General features: G+C 42.2%; 1 long non-coding RNA gene across 1 annotated transcript; it reads right to left on the reverse strand.

Annotated features, from left to right (window-relative positions):
- Positions 1–12,906: 12,906 nt before the first annotated feature.
- On the reverse strand, positions 12,907–14,588 carry LOC130145750 (uncharacterized). Its single transcript, XR_008820671.1, has 3 exons — positions 14,527–14,588; positions 14,003–14,071; positions 12,907–13,000 (listed from the first exon to the last, which is right to left on the reverse strand). It is a non-coding gene; the product is annotated as an uncharacterized LOC130145750 (long non-coding RNA).
- Positions 14,589–15,755: the final 1,167 nt, after the last annotated feature.

The raw sequence follows: 15,755 nt of genomic DNA on the forward strand, positions 1-15,755 counted from the left end.
AGGTGGGTCAGAATCCACAGCTCTGGATTTTGAGGTTGCTCAACCATGCGGATTTGGCAATGTGTTTTGCGAAGTGACCCCTCAAATATGTGTTGAGCTGTGGCGTTGAAAAAAATACAAAGACATGTGCCTGTGACTTCCATGAACAGCAGCAAAACAGATCACTCTCCCATGGAAAGAAGAACATCACAGGAACAGCAGCCATCTCCATCACCACCTGAACATGTGGAAAGCAGAATGGCAAGAAGTTTATTGAAAAAGCAGGCATTGGTTAAGTACATTCTGCATGATTTTGTGCTATTACCAATTAAAATATTGAGTTCTTCAGTCATTTCTCATCTCTTCACATAGGACAATAAGGAAAAAATGGTTTCTCAGTCTAATTACAAAATTTCAGCTAATAAAACATATAGCATGCTCTGCCTTCACAGGAGAGGTTTTCTGTCATTCAGGTCTCCTTGACCTTATAAAGGGAATATTTGCCAGTGTATACTATAATACTGGTTGAATGTTATCAGCTAGCTATTGTGGTGTCTAACATAAATCTATAGTGCTCCCCATTATCAATTAACCAATCCCATTTAAAATGTTTGGCCACACTAGGGAGAACTGAAAGCCAGCAGGAGATATATCACCTTAAACATCATACTTTCAGGCTGTAATAGCTAAGGAGTCTGAAGAGCTTTAGGAAGGGGGCAGGAGCATCCATGACATGCTGAGCTCTCCCTACTATATTAGGTAACATGGAAGTGGAGAAAGCTGTGCAGGATTACGAGTAGGATGAAGAACGGTATGTTTCTCTCTCGCCCTCTTCGCTATTTTTCTCTGTTGTACTTATCCCAAGCAATTTATGTCTAAGTTTTAAATTCTGTTTAGAAAGTGATAGTTAGGTCAAGGCTGGTGACAAGATATAACACATCTGACCTCCACATCATTGCTTCTCTTAATGCTCAGGAAGGTGTTGAACAGAAGGTGTTGACCTCTGGTCACTGTGCAGAAGAACTCATGAACTGAGATGTCTCACCCTGAATCTACTTATTTTGCAATAGAGATGTCTACAGCTCAAAATCACTGCCCCCATTGAAGCCAGCATATCTGTAGGAAGAGAAGCCAAAGAATAAACGAAGGTGGGAAATTAATTATGCCCTAACCCTTAGAAACTAATCTTGCTTCAAATAATTTATAGTACAGGCAAGGTCAGAGGTACCACAGCATCCACATGTGCCAGAAAAGAATGATGACTGGATCTTGTTGCTGTGAACCTCATCCTTATCTTGTAATCGTCCTGAAATCAGCATCTCATCAGCACCACACAAACTATGAGAAGCAGCTTGTTATTATTTTACTGATCATCATTTTCAATGGTGATTTAACAGCTGGTGTGGAGAGGAGCATGGCATGTGAAGGCACACTGCCTGCTCCCTGTTAACATCAGACAAATGAGCACTGTTTTCCTACATGTCTAAATGAAAGGAGGTTCTTTCTCAGTGGTCTCTGACATGTCATATGTCTCCTTGCTCTCTGCAAATCCAGTGCACATCTTTCCAGCGTCTCCCGCTGGGCCAGAAAAAAATGGACAATAAAGTGCTGCCACAAATTAATCAAGGTAGCAACAAGCAGCCCCTATCACAACTGTTGCCAACTGGTGACTTTTTAAAGACTGGCAATCCAGTGTAGTACCTTCAGTGTGCATTAGTCACTTGGCACGGTGGAAGTCTTTCATGGACACTCTCCTTTTCTGAATGGTGCAAAAAAGATGGAGTTCCCCAGTTTAAGATTTTCAGCTTGCTAGCATTGGGAAATGTCTCATTGTGCCCGTGATGGTGTCTGAGGAAATAGCTGTTAGTGCATGTCAGTGCCAGGATGAAGTTCGGTGAGTTGAGGAAAGGGACTGTACGGTATGGTTGCTTGAAGTACAAGGAAGCTGGGTTAGGTGACCTCAGGCAGACAAGCCCAATCTTTCTGACAAAGCAGATCATGCAGTCTACTACAAATCTATTAGAGGGCTCCAGCCCATCACAGTTTGAGATTTGCTTCCTTTGCCTGACTGGCTGAATATGAATTTTTGTAAGATGACCCAAAGGACATGTGTGCACTTCTATGGACGAAGAGTCCATTTGGACCACTGTCTCATCCTCCATCACATATGTAGTCATTCATGTGTGATGGATGACATCCCCAAAGTGCTCAAGAATGACCGAGGCATGGAATGGACAGAGGTATTGCTCTACCAAGCATAGGTCAGCTTCATTCCCTAAATCCAAGCTTGATTGAGGTGTGTTCATTTTTTCCTCCCAGATGAGTTATATACACACAGCTACTCAGATACCATGTTCTTCTCACCATGGACTCAAAAACTGACTTGAAAAGTCTCCTCTTTATCAGTCCCTCCTTCCTTCTGATGTTACCAAAACAGAGAGTACACTACCCGTGTCTCTAGACGATGTCATTGTTGCAATGGAAAAACACTGGGAGGAAACATAGATCATCTTCTCATAAAGTGTATAACTTTTCAAGTGACTTATATTTCCCTGAGATCTCTATGTTTGGAGCAATAATTATTTTTGCCTACACACAACATTAGAATGAGTGGTAATATTTTCAAGTCATCAGCTGCATGAAAGCTTGCAAGTTGTAATTTTGGAATTACCATTCATCTTACTTGTCCCATTAATCTCATTGCGTGGATCTCTCTAGCAAGACATTTAACTTCTAAACTTGTTCGTACATAAGATATTATAATAAATCAACTTAATTAACATGTATCAAGCTGTGACACAGTTATTCCAATAACATAATTTGTTTAATGATATAATTTGTTGGTTTGATAGCAAATTAATAGCAAAACTACTAAAAGTATACACAGAATCCTCATTACAAAATATCAGAACTAACTGTATCTAGGCAGTTGGATGAAGAAAATACTGTGAAAGAGCAGGCTAATCTAAAATAGCTTTTTCCTAAATAAAAAGTGTTGTGTCAAATTTGAGGACATCATTATGTCTAGTTTTATTCAGTGCTTTCCTGTATTAATGGACTTTTTCCAATGTGCTACACAAATTGTCAAGTCTTTGAGGATATTAAATTCTAATTGCCACGGGCTGTTGTGCACTGCAGTTTCAGAGCTGGACTCAAAAGCATCTGGTTACAGTGGTAACTTTTGTAAATATCTTTTAGATCAATAACATTAACTTTCCAAAATACATAATGCGAACAAAACAGGCAAGTGCTACAGATGTGGCTTGGCTTTTACAGAGTCCTAATAGGCAGAATTCCTTGCTATTCCATGAAATTTCCACTGCAGAACTGAAGACAGCAAAAACTTCGAGTGAAATGAGACTAGCAATCAGGATTACTTTTAAATTCTGTCTTCTTAGTTGTAGCTTGATCTGCAAAGTGCAACTAAATAGTCACAGATTACAGATGTAACATTGAATTCCGTCAATATATTTCAACAATATGTTCAACAGCTTTAAAAATTTTTCCTATATTCATGAGTGACATTTTGTTAGGTAAAATTATGTATTCAAGGAAAACATTGTGAATACTCAGCATATACCCAGCTGTGTATGTGTACTTGGGCATATTGTCACCAGAATTATGCAGGTAGATGTCTTTGACATCCTCTCCAGTTTTGATGCCATCGAGTTTACAGCATCAGACACTGCATTAGCAATCTTTCCTGGATGTGCCTGAAGTGGTGTTCGAGACTTACAGGTTCCACAATGTAATGATAAGGGAGCCTACATTACCTCACAAAAATATTAAGTGGTCTGAAAACCAGCAATACTTGCAAAATACAGAATTCTGTGAAAGAAAGAGCATGCATGGATATAGCATAGCCCTTTTATAAGTTATTTTTAGCACTGGCATTTCTAACTGCTAGGCTTTAAAGGAAATTTCTGTTAAGAAAAAAAGACATTTCCAAGGAGCAGACATTTGACCCATCCTTGTGTTTGTAAATACAGAGATTACCATAAAATGTTCTTGTTTATCAAACAATCACGTCTTCTTGAGAGCTGTTTGACTTTTAATTCTGACATGGCTCAGCGTTCACTAGCTGGGAAGAGTTTACTCCCATCTCTTCTGTTTTACAGAACCCAGGGAGCCAAGCCATGCCAGGTGGTGACAGAAACCTTCTCCAGACTGCTTCCTGCAAATGACATCACCTCCCTCACTTCTGCCTCTTGATTTTCCATGCTGCATAGACCTGTAACAGGGAGTATGAAAATGAGAAACAATGCCAAATCCCCAACTCCAGCCTCACTGGCTGAGGAGGAATTTTTCCGATCCACCTGTCACACCTAGTGCAGATCTGCCTGGTCCTGGTGCACCTGCATCCCTGTACCATCCACAGGGACAGTCAGTCAATTTTACTAGTGAAATCCTCAGGTGGGTAAAGTGTCCCTGACCTGTGCTCCTCTGAGGTGCACACCATGGCTGTGATCCACATGGGGTGCTCCCCTGTGCCTTTGGAAAAGCCACCTTCACCCTCCTTCCATCACACCATGCTCAAGTGAGTCCAACTGTATAAAGCCTCTCTTCTTTTTGCCTGTTTCTAGTCACCTGGAGGCCAGAATGTGCTGCCTATATTTAGTGAAAAAATAAAACTGTCCTCATCGTGTTCTGTTTTAAGTCCACGGAGAACTTTGCTGCTGGTTTTAACATGGAAAGGACAGTGCCACGTCTTTCTCTCTGTGCTGGAGCTGCCACTGCTGCACTGCTGCCCTTGAAGCCCAGCACTAAGTCAAAGCCTTTAAATCAGAGGGCTCTGTGCACTAGCAAACAAATGCCACCGGGCACTAAAAGAAACACTTCTGAGAAATCACAAGACCAAGGAAAATAAAGATAATATTGCAAAGGAAAGGAAGGGCATTGTTATGCTGCTGGGGTGTTTTTCGGTGATGATTTATATTTAACCTACCTAAATAAACTGCAATGACTGTTCTGTGAGTGCAAAAATGGATTGAAAGTTTCCATTTGATTAAATAAGGAGAAGAAATTACCCTGTGGCTAGTCTGTACATTCGCTGATCAACAATAAAATCTCAATGGAAACTAGTGACCTGCCACTGTCAACACACAACCAATTTGAACTGAGCTTGAAGGGGGCAGTCATGCAAGCACCACTTTGGCATTTATTTAACATCACTTTAAAGCCCAGTTTTCTGTCCAGGTCACACTATTTTCCATGCATTGTTGGGTGAGGCATGTCGGCTCTGGCTTTACACAAGGATTGAACAGGATCAGGTTATGCCGAGCTGTTGTACAGCCGAGTGGATGCCCTGCACTCTGAGACTTGGAGGAATAATCCCCCCAGGGGACTTGAGACAAGCTGGGAGATGGCACAGTTAGGGACGGCTCCCAGAGTCAGACAACCCAGATTCTGGAGGGAAAAGGGGTTGGTAGTGCAGATGACAACCACTCTGTGCCAGCAGGCACCGGCACAGGAAAGCAGTCTGAGGAACATGTCCTCTGGGTGCAAATATCTGCAACCACCCAGCAAGGCAGAGACCAGCTCCCCAGTGCTCTTCAGCCCCAACTCAGTGCCAACCGTGCCAGATCAAGGTTGTCCCCTTCCACAGCCACCCCTAGGTCTGCCTACTAATCTCCCTCTTTTTACCCTGCTCAGGCATCCTGGGAAATGTGAAGCTGACTGCACTTCACCTACCTTGGGAAGACCCAGGGAACTTCCATGTTTACTAGTGGAATTCTTGAGCGGCATAAAAAGATAAGCTTCAGCCTAAGCCCTTCCAAGCTAGAAGAATTCCTGATGGGTTGTGTTGCATATTGGGTTAAAAGGAGAGTTGAAAAAAATTAAGTTACTGCAGATTTAACATCTTGCTAAATTTTGCCACCCTTTTGCAACTTCTTTCCCTAAACAGAGCATTGACGATGCTGAAAATACAAGTCCCAAAAGAATTTGCAGTAGGATATCCTGCTCTCAGCTTCTCTCCAGGGAGAAACTGGACTGAGGGAGATGTATCTAACCCATACAAAGAATTTTAACATAAACAACATAAACAGTCAACCATCCTCCCACTGGTTGCTCAGAGACCTAGTCAGGGAATTCTCCTTTATTTCAAGATTCATTATCTAACATGAAAAATGTTCAACACTGCTCGCTTAGTTTAGGAAAAAGTTGCTGTGGAGTTCTTGTTCTGCATTTTCTGGAAATGTACGTGTACTTTGCTTTCTCCTCCCGATATTTATTGACTCTTTGAATTCCACCACTAAATTAAAAGGAAGATATAAAAGCAGGGCTGTTCCAAGGTAACTTTTTATGCCTTTTTGCAGGACCTGCATATTTTCCATGCTCTTAAATCTCTGCATTTGCCTGGTAGAAACACAGAATCTTTCTCGTTTGAGGGTGTTTAGCTGAAGAAGTCTCTGAGATCTCTCAGGCAGTGTCCAGCCTGATTAGGAATTGTGATTTTTTTAAAAAAAAAAACGAACAACCCCTTTGATTTCAGATTTCCCCACAGATCCTACTTTTAAGTTTCATTATTTTGGTCACCTTTTTTCGGCATCGCTTTTATCAGCTTTGTAAACTGTCTGGACTATTTGATTGTCCTGACTTATAAAATCATTTCCATCTCAGCTCAGTCTCTGCATTTTTCCCTGCATTTCTTCTGCATTTAGCATTTGCAGGTATTCTTACTTCTGACTACTTTCTGCCATCAGCTGCTGGTGGCAATGCCAGCACAGCTCCCTCTGCTTTGGCATCTTCCAAAATAAAGCCCAGTGCAGGAAAAAAGCTGGATGCCATAAAATGAGAAGTAACAGCTGTTGTGTGCAACCAACACCCAAAGACCAAGGCAAAGAAAAAAAATCATCTTTTTAATTCCTTCATAATGTTGTGCGACAGTGTGACAGTAAGAGTTTATTTGCAAAGTTTTTGGTTGCTGTGCCTCTGCCTTTCGCTAGCTGGAGAAGGAATGAGCGGTAGCCAGTCAGGGAGGTTTCTCTTGTCTCCTTCACTACAAAGTCTGAATATTTCAGTTCACAAACATAATTTTAGGGAAAAGTATGTTGCACGTTGGAGACCCTCAAATGTGTCTTGCTTTGTGAGGGCCGCTGAAAATGGTGTTTTGGGTACATCATCTTCAAGAATCCTAGTGTACATCAGATTTGTCTAGAGTTGCTTTTAGCGCTGGATGAATTTTAGAAGGTATTAGCACATTTTATTCTATGTCAACAAGATAAGAATGATGTTTTAGTCACTGAAATTGCAAGCACTGTTGCAAAAGAAAAGCATCAAGCAAGAAATGCATTTACAGATCCTGTTTAGCAGCAAGGCTCCTCCTGAGTTGCTTTGGTGCTTTATTTAGCTTGCAGAGGCTAGGCTCAAACCTCTCCTTTCCCCTACAATTTCCAGGGTTACTTACAGCCCCTGGGGTTTTTATGTCTTTTGCCTTCCTCTGTTAGAGGTGGAACTGCTCTGCCTCGTTTTGTTGTCTCACTCTTCAAATGCCTTCCTTTTTTCAGGACTTCTTCCCATCACTGACAGCTGGGGAGAGGGGGATCACTCCCCTCACCTTGGGGGTTTCTCTGAATCTGCAATGCCTTAGGATTTCCTAATTAGCACATTTCTGCCAGCCTGACAAATTCACAAAACGTTCAAAATCATCCTGATATTTTACAACTCATCAGATACTGACAATACTTACATATTTTAAACTCATACCTCTCAGTTTGCTGCTCACTTTAAAGCTCCCACACATGCTAAACTAGTAATAAGGATTGTAGATAATAACTCAGTCACAACCGAGATGGCTTTGAGAACATTTTTTCTAAATTACCTTCTTCACCGTGGGAAAGACATTAAGCTCTTTGGGGGACTGGGTAATAACTCACAAATTGGCCTGCACATTGTCTGAAGAAACTTTCAAGACAAAGTCAAGGCATACGAGGTAGGAACAGTCTGTCTGCTTCAAAAAAAAGCAGAACTCCATTTGCTAGCAGATGAAGGGGGAATAGTTTCATGCCATGGAAAATTAGGCCCTGACAGTTATGTTGCTGGAGTAAACTGTGCTGTCAATATACCAGTAAAAAAAGGGAACATTGGCTGTGAGTACGAGGAGCATGCTGACCTCATGGGCTGCAGCTCGGCTTGGCTGGGAGAGCTTGAAGGAATGATTAACTAAACCAAAAGCATTTCTTCAGACCTTTTCTAACATTGGCTGAAAAGACTTGGTGGGAAGGGTGGGAATTTACATTTCTGGGAGGCACCTGTCCTTAGCAAGGATGGACCCAGTCCTCGGTAGGTTTTGATCTTTCTTCTCTCATGTCCCACATTTTCTATGAAGTTTTGGTTACTGACATAATTTATTATGCTTGGTACAACTTTTTGTCCTCTGAGGGAAGGGTGGAAAATGATCTGCAAGCCTCCCTTCAGTGCTCAGGTCTATGGACCACCAACATCTGATTATTGGTGTTCAAAACACAGGGCAAAGCTAAGAAGGCACCAAATGGAAAAGCTCAGAAGGTAAAATTGAGGATGACACTGATACTAAAGGAAAAGTGGTAAATTGTGGATTAAAGCTACTTGCTTGAGTTGCCTCTGTAGGGTTCAGCCCCCAAAGTATTACCATTCTACTCGGAGCTATAAATACACTTGTAAAATGGCCTTGGGGCATTTTCACTGAGAAAAAATTATTGCCAATGGACTGGAGTTTTGGGAGGTGCCTGAACACAGAGACCCTCCCAGATGCAGGGTTTGAATTGCCCCATCGTTCTCTTCATGGTTTTGAGTCATCAACATGTGGTAACACAATTATCGTATTAAGGACAGCCTGGGGCAGCTGAACTTTGCTTTCTGACGGCTGAGATGCAATCCCTGCCCCACTAGTAACATGTTAAGCTGTTAGTCTGTCTTGTGTCATGCCAATTACAGATATAAACAGTTACAATAATGTTACAGCCCCAGACGTAACAACCGAGATCACCAAAGAGAATGCCTTACAAGACTCACACACAGAAAGATCACTTAAGGCTGATGCTCCAGTTTTCAGTTTAAAAAGCAAGGGCTGAGGTCTGTGAGCATTTCCATGCAGTTACTCATATGCCTGACTTCAGGCTTGCACAGCTTAGGCATTGGCAAGGCTCAGATATGAAATATTGAAAAATACTGAAAAGGATACAGAAGAGAAGGAGATACGAATATAATACTAATATATGTCAAAATTAGAGATTTCTAGATCAGCACAAACAGTTTTTGAGAACATGTTTTCCCATAAGTGTGCCAGTAAAATATAAGAAACAGCAAAATCAGTGCCAGAAGCTCTGAAGCATCCACTGCAAAGGACTCTCACTGAAAATTGTTTAAACTCAGAGCAGGAGAAAGAATGCAGCCATAAACTGTAAAAAGTGGGCATTTAACATCTGAGAAATACTGTGTAAAATCTATCTTTGTGTCTTTTCTTTCAGTTGTTCTCAGTCAGAACAAGTAGAGGAGGGTTTTGCAGTGAACCTGTGCCTGTGTGTCATGTCCCCAGCCACCATACTTCTTCCCTTCTTCACTTGTATCTCCTGCAAGAAAACCGTTAGATGGACAAGTAGGAAGAAATGGAAATTAAGAGTGAGATGTATCTCAACAAGACAGCTCTATAAAAGGGAATTACTCAGCAGCACTGGGAATAAATCAGAAAAAAACCCAAATCCAGGATTTACTGCCCTTAGCTGTTTTGGATGAATCAGATCCAAAGCCAAATCTGAGCTCTCATTTCTGGAAGAAAGAGCAGTACTTAGTCATGTACCTAGGGACAGTAAATGCTTTGGGTGGCGTGTCTTGACTACCTCCTTCTTTTGCGATCAGCCCCTGTGCCAGGTCTGTGTATACTAGATAAACACATTATCCTCAATTATTTGTTTTTCAGGGCCCATTCTGCAGGGTTGCTGGCCCTGGCCAGCCACCTGGGCTCCTGCAGCAGCAGCAAGGCAGCCACGTGGCCGGCCGTGCAGGCGCTGCCGTCCCTGAGCACGAGGCCCTTATGATTCATGGACCATTTACTGTGGCCTTGGTGATCACCAGTGAGGCACATCACTGGGAATTACTGCTGGAGGTGTCTGCAGTTTAATACTCACCACCACATCATCCAGGTGGGCGGCTTGTGTATGAGCAGGCAGTAAGCACATCGTCATGCTCAGCCTTGGTGCCATGCGGCAGAAGAGCGATATTTCCATTTAAACGCCAGGCAGGAAAGCAGTGTATCGAGCAGACTACAGGATGCAAGTCAATCTAGTTCAGATCGATATTCTTATTTAAGAGTTATTGTGGGCCAGGCAGAAAGCAAAATAGCCCACAGCTTTCAGTACTGTTCTCTTCCTAAATGATCCTGAAGGATTTTATCGATGTAAGCTACTCCCTCCATTTAGGCTGAGCTCTGAATTGCTTATCAACCCAGATGAGGTGTCATGGTATGCATTTGACAATACCATGACTTTTTGCAATTGTGCATGATTTGTGAAGATGGACTACTTGAACTAAACGTGTGCCATTGCAGCAAGCTAAGGTCTAGCTAGGGCTTGCTCTTCCCTTGCACACTCACCAAAGCCCCATTTCTCATTTTATGTCTAGATTAAATTAAGCAATAAATCCATTTTGCTGGGAGAAAGAACATTTGCAAGGTGGCTCAGCAAGGTAAGAGTGGGAGCTAGCACCAGCGAGGTCAAGAGGGATTTACAACTTGGGAAAACCCAGCTGACTAGCAGGGATCTTGCACAACAGGCTTCCTACACAGGTAACACCACAGGTAACACACGAAGGTCACCTTTGGAGGAGACCTGAGCACCAGAATCTGCCTTAGGCATCCCAAATTACCCTCTGCAAGTGTTATCTTTCTCTATCAACTAAACACAAAGGGGTTTAGCTCCCCCTAATAAAACCAGCTCTTTTCTCCAGAGCATTTTAGAAACTGAAACGCAGGCAATTTGATCACCCCTGAAGAGAACAGCAGGATCAGCAGAACAGCTTAAACATACATTGACGTGCCGTGCCTGCTGCCAGGTCACCAGGGTAAAAGGGGACTTTCCAAGGTCAGAGACAGTTTATAGGTGTTTTCTGGCTCCTCTGGTTCAACTGAAGGGAAAGCAGGATCAGGAGAGGCTCCAGGCAAAAGGGCAAAGGGATTGAGTAGAGTGTGGGTGAAAAAGCTCCTGGTTTATAGCTTCTGATCCTAGATTCAGTGGCTTGCTGTATGTGAAAGCACCATCTTTCAAATGTGCTTTGTCATGAAAAGGCTGTTAGAGGAAGCTGGGAGAAAGAAGCCCTGCAGTGGGATGCTGCCTCCAGTCCAAAGATGGTCACACAGTCCCTCAGGTGCACGTGTACGAATGACCTTGCTCAGAGCAGAGGAAGACAGTGGATGCAGAGCCGCCCGTGCTTGCTGCCTCCAGCTCCACTCATCCCAGCCTCCTGTTAACCACTGTTTTGGAACAGTTGCTTAGATACCGCAAGAGCCTGGCTTCAACTTCAGGCAAGTTAATTTGACATTAAAACTTGACAATACCAAATGTATTCCAGGGTTGAGACACGCTTGCAGATGAAAACCACAACACTGGTAGACATCAGTATTAAATCTAACTTGAATGAACAAACCTCTTGTCAGAGATCTGGTTGAGCCCCCCCCCTTCTCCTCAGGCTCTCAAGGGTGGTTGCAGTAAGACCCACATGTGAAATGTCACATGCCCTCAGCTTGCTGGAGCTAGGCTGGGTGCTGGCTCCATCCATCCATCCCTGGCCTCAACTCCTTAAGGGGGCTCCAGGTGCAATTTTACATTTGCCAGTCCTTGTAGTGATGAGGCCCTAGGATTTAAAGGCCGTGTCTGCAGACCTAATGACGTCTCTCACTCCTAGTTCTTGCATCTTTTTTAGGAAGCCACCTGAGATGCAAGCTTCCTGGCTCATGGTTTACTTCTGCAAGGACCTATGTTAATAAAAGCACTACTTGGAATAGACACCACTTCAGTACATTCTGACTTAATTACATAAGGGAAAAAAAAAGAAACCAATGAACAAAAATGGGATTGCATGAGAAACCCCCTTTCCCGCTCTCTCTCCCATCCACTTTGGAGTCTGATTCTGTCCAATTTGTCCAGGCTCCTTGGATCTGCGTGTAGTGACGCTCTTGGTGTCAAGCAGGTAAAAATGGCTGAAAGACCAAGAATAAAACATTTCTTACTCTTCTGTAGCTCTCAGGGTTTTTTTGACAAATGACCAACAATTATAAGCTGTCACAGACCCCAATTATCTTGGATAAAAAGTCCTTTATTTCTCATGTTTCTTTCTCTTGCATCCAGAAATGACTATTCTCATTTAGAAACTAATGGGATGTGGTTACTGCGCTGTTCTGCACTGCTTTTGTGACTGACAACTCAAAAATGCTTTCGTGATTTTTCCCTTATCACTAACATATTGTGTAGGACCCTGCTGCAGCAATATTGCCTGCTATAGTGTGCTGGCTTAATGACTGTCTGGGGCTAGCACAAACGGGCTGTTTGGGTCCCTATCAGAGCAGCGACAGAACGCTGGGCTGTTCCTCCCATTAACTGGTTACATCCATGATCAGATTGTCAGAATCACTGATCTGAGTAGATTTCACTTTCCGTGAGAGCATTCATTAAATAGGCATTCACTGGACAAAGTCTTGCAGTCTTTAATCAAGCATTACTCCCAAGAAGAGCGATGGCAATCAGCCTTTGACCTAAGCCACTGATCTAAGGCTCAGTGAAAATCAGAGCACTCTTTCATTGTTTTCTTATTAATAGATCCCCCTTTGTTTGGAACACGAGAGTTTGTCTCTCTCATCCCAACAGCTGCATAACGGGGCCCTTATTTCCCTTGGGAATCATTTAAAATGGTGTAACATGCCACTGAGAACAAATAACCTAGGAAAAGTGCTGTAGACAACATTTTAATGAGCTTTATCAGATGATGGAAAATACAATGTTTTCCTGTGCAGCCATGGGGGGAACCATGAATCTTGATCTTGACAGTGGCTCTGCAAGAGAATGAAGGCAAAACTGAGAAAAGATAAAGTTTTTCAGTGTCAGCTTTCACCCTTGAAAACCAGAATCTCTCTCTTATTTGGTCTGTATAAAAACTGTCTACGTCTACAGATATTTCTGGTGTTCTTCCTTGTAATATCTAATTCTATAAGAAATTGTTGTTTTGAGCCATATGGACAGACATGTCAGCGACTGTATCACAAACAATGTATTGCTTTTTGCTGCCATGTACTTCATAAGAAAATCACTTTTAATGAAATATTGTCCAAAAAGGTCTCCTAAAAACGATAGTAAACTAAAAAAAATCCCTTTGATATTTAACCCAAAAGGTATTTTCTCACTCAGGCATATTCAATTTTCTTAATCAAAGGTATAAAGGATGGAAAGGGAGGTCTTAAACTGCATCTGAGAGTATTTATTGCTTTTTATCTCTAAGCAAAGGGCAGATCATTGAATCAACTAGAATTCAGTTGAAGACCTCCCTTTCCGTCCTTTATACAACTGAATTTGAGAGTATTTATTGCTTTTTATCTCTAAGCAAAGGGCAGAACATTAAATCAGCTAGAAGAAGGGTGAGGTTGGATCTCAGGAGGCTGCCTTACAGCTCTTTGCATTTCTGGAGACTCACTGGATCCAGGGAGGTATCTCCCCGCTAGTTGTGAAGCCTTCCCCTGCACGTTAATGCTTGCCCAGCTTTGCTGCCCACTGATGTTTCAAACTACCTCCCGTGCTACTGTGAATCATTGCAGAGTTTATGAGCTCTGGAAAAACCTTCAGGAGAAAAATCAGGTAAAGCAAATTGATAGTTGTTTATTATCATCATACCAAGAAAAAGCAACCAATTGTTTTTCTAGATTAAAAACATATGGAAATGACAATGTGATTTAGTGCCATTCTATGTCCACCTCGCGTGAGATCTGTCTCCTAGCCTGACCCCACCTCTCTTATCATAAGAAAAAGCACAAAGTATTTACTGTAAAAAGAAGATAAATTACCTTAAATGGACAGCAGATTTCCCTGCTGGTAATTCCCAAGTGGAATAAAGCCAGGCAATGTTGACAGTCCTGTGGTGTTGGGAAGGGAAGAGAAGAGAAGAGAAGAGAGGGAAGGGAAGGGAAGGGAAGGGAAGGGAAGGGAAGGGAAGGGAAGGGAAGGGCAGGGAAGGGCAGGGAAGGGAAGGGAAGGGAAGGGAAGGGAAGGGAAGGGAAGGGAAGGGAAGGGAAGGGAAGGGAAGGGAAGGGAAGGGAAGGGAAGGGAAGGGAAGGGAAGGGAAGGGAAGGGAAGGGAAGGGAAGGGAAGGGAAGGGAAGGGAAGGGAAGGGAAGGGAAGTTCACAATATTTTAAGTGGAAATTCTATAATTCCAATTTTCAAACGTAAATAGAACAGGCAGTATGTACTTTGTATCTATTATACTGCTTCAGCTGACTTTTTTTCTAAGGGTATGCTAGGATGCACTCCGTAAGTTACCAAAAATCAATATGCTACAAGGGAAAATAAACAGAAGTTGTAATTCCTTACCTAACATCAGAACAATGAACCTCAGGTAAGGACGAAATAAACAGGCCACTTAGAAGTTCCTGTAAGATTTGGAAAGACAAACCCATTGTTTATTAACTAGTAATAGTAAAGTCTGCATCTCTCAGCATACCTGCTGACAGATTTATTTCTGAGTGTAACTGGGAGGATGTATTTTTAGAAAAGGGTAGTATATTTTTCTTGTAATTTGAAAGTTCAGCAGGAAGAAATAACTCAGCCTTGAAAAAAAAATCCTAGGGCAGTGCTGTAGTTTTATGAGCACTAGATTTTACCAAGATTAGTGTTCAGCAAAAGTTAAAAAAAGAAAGGTTTGCTTTTTAAAGAAAGGAATTGCCTTAAAAAAAAATAATTGCTATTCTATTAAAGTTCCTGCAATCAGACTAGCAAAACAGGAGGTCTAGAGGCATACTGGGAGAGGGGTATTTTGCTCCCAGAGGAGAAAAGATTTTTAGTATCATTCAGACATTTGCATTCTTCTGTGATGTTGAGATCCCTTATCTAAAATGTGCTTCAGTTTTGTGTCATGCTTAGCAAATACAGAAAGATCCAAACTCAAACTTTTCATCTAAAAATGACTTTTTATAGTAAGGACATGAGATCCCAGCCCATGGATGCACACTGGGGCTGACTGGCTGGTATCTCCATGGTAGAGCTTGAGTGTGACCGTGTCTTACCAGTAGCTACTCCATCACAGCATTTGTGCCAAGTGGTTGGAGAAACCTGGTGGTAATATGGCAGCCTTCACCCAACCGGAGAGTTAAATTCAAAATTTGAAGGCCAAATATCTCATCCTGAAGTTCAACAAAGAGAACTAATACAGTACATAGTAAACAAATACAACATGGTTTGCAACTGGTCTCCCACTTCCAAAAGATTACAGAGAATATTAGGGTTTTGAGTAAACAAATTTCTCCATGGAAAAACAGGTGGCCACCATGGAAAACGTTCATGCCATTAAAAAACAAAAACACATTTTGACCATAAATATTTTCTATTTTGAAATATTGTTACAATATTCCATTAGTTGCAGGAGGTGAAATTCAGCTTTTTTCCATCCAGGCTCTTTGTGGTCTGGACTTCATCACAGGACATCATGCTGGATGCACCGGAGAGCTCAGGAAGGGGAGAGGTAACGCATCATGCAAGGTGGGATGTGGCAAGAGACTCTGCCCATGAGAGGAATGGGATGGGGAAGCAAGGATCCTGCTACG

This window comes from Falco biarmicus, chromosome 3 (assembly GCF_023638135.1).
Source record: "Falco biarmicus isolate bFalBia1 chromosome 3, bFalBia1.pri, whole genome shotgun sequence".
Taxonomy (NCBI): domain Eukaryota; kingdom Metazoa; phylum Chordata; class Aves; order Falconiformes; family Falconidae; genus Falco; species Falco biarmicus.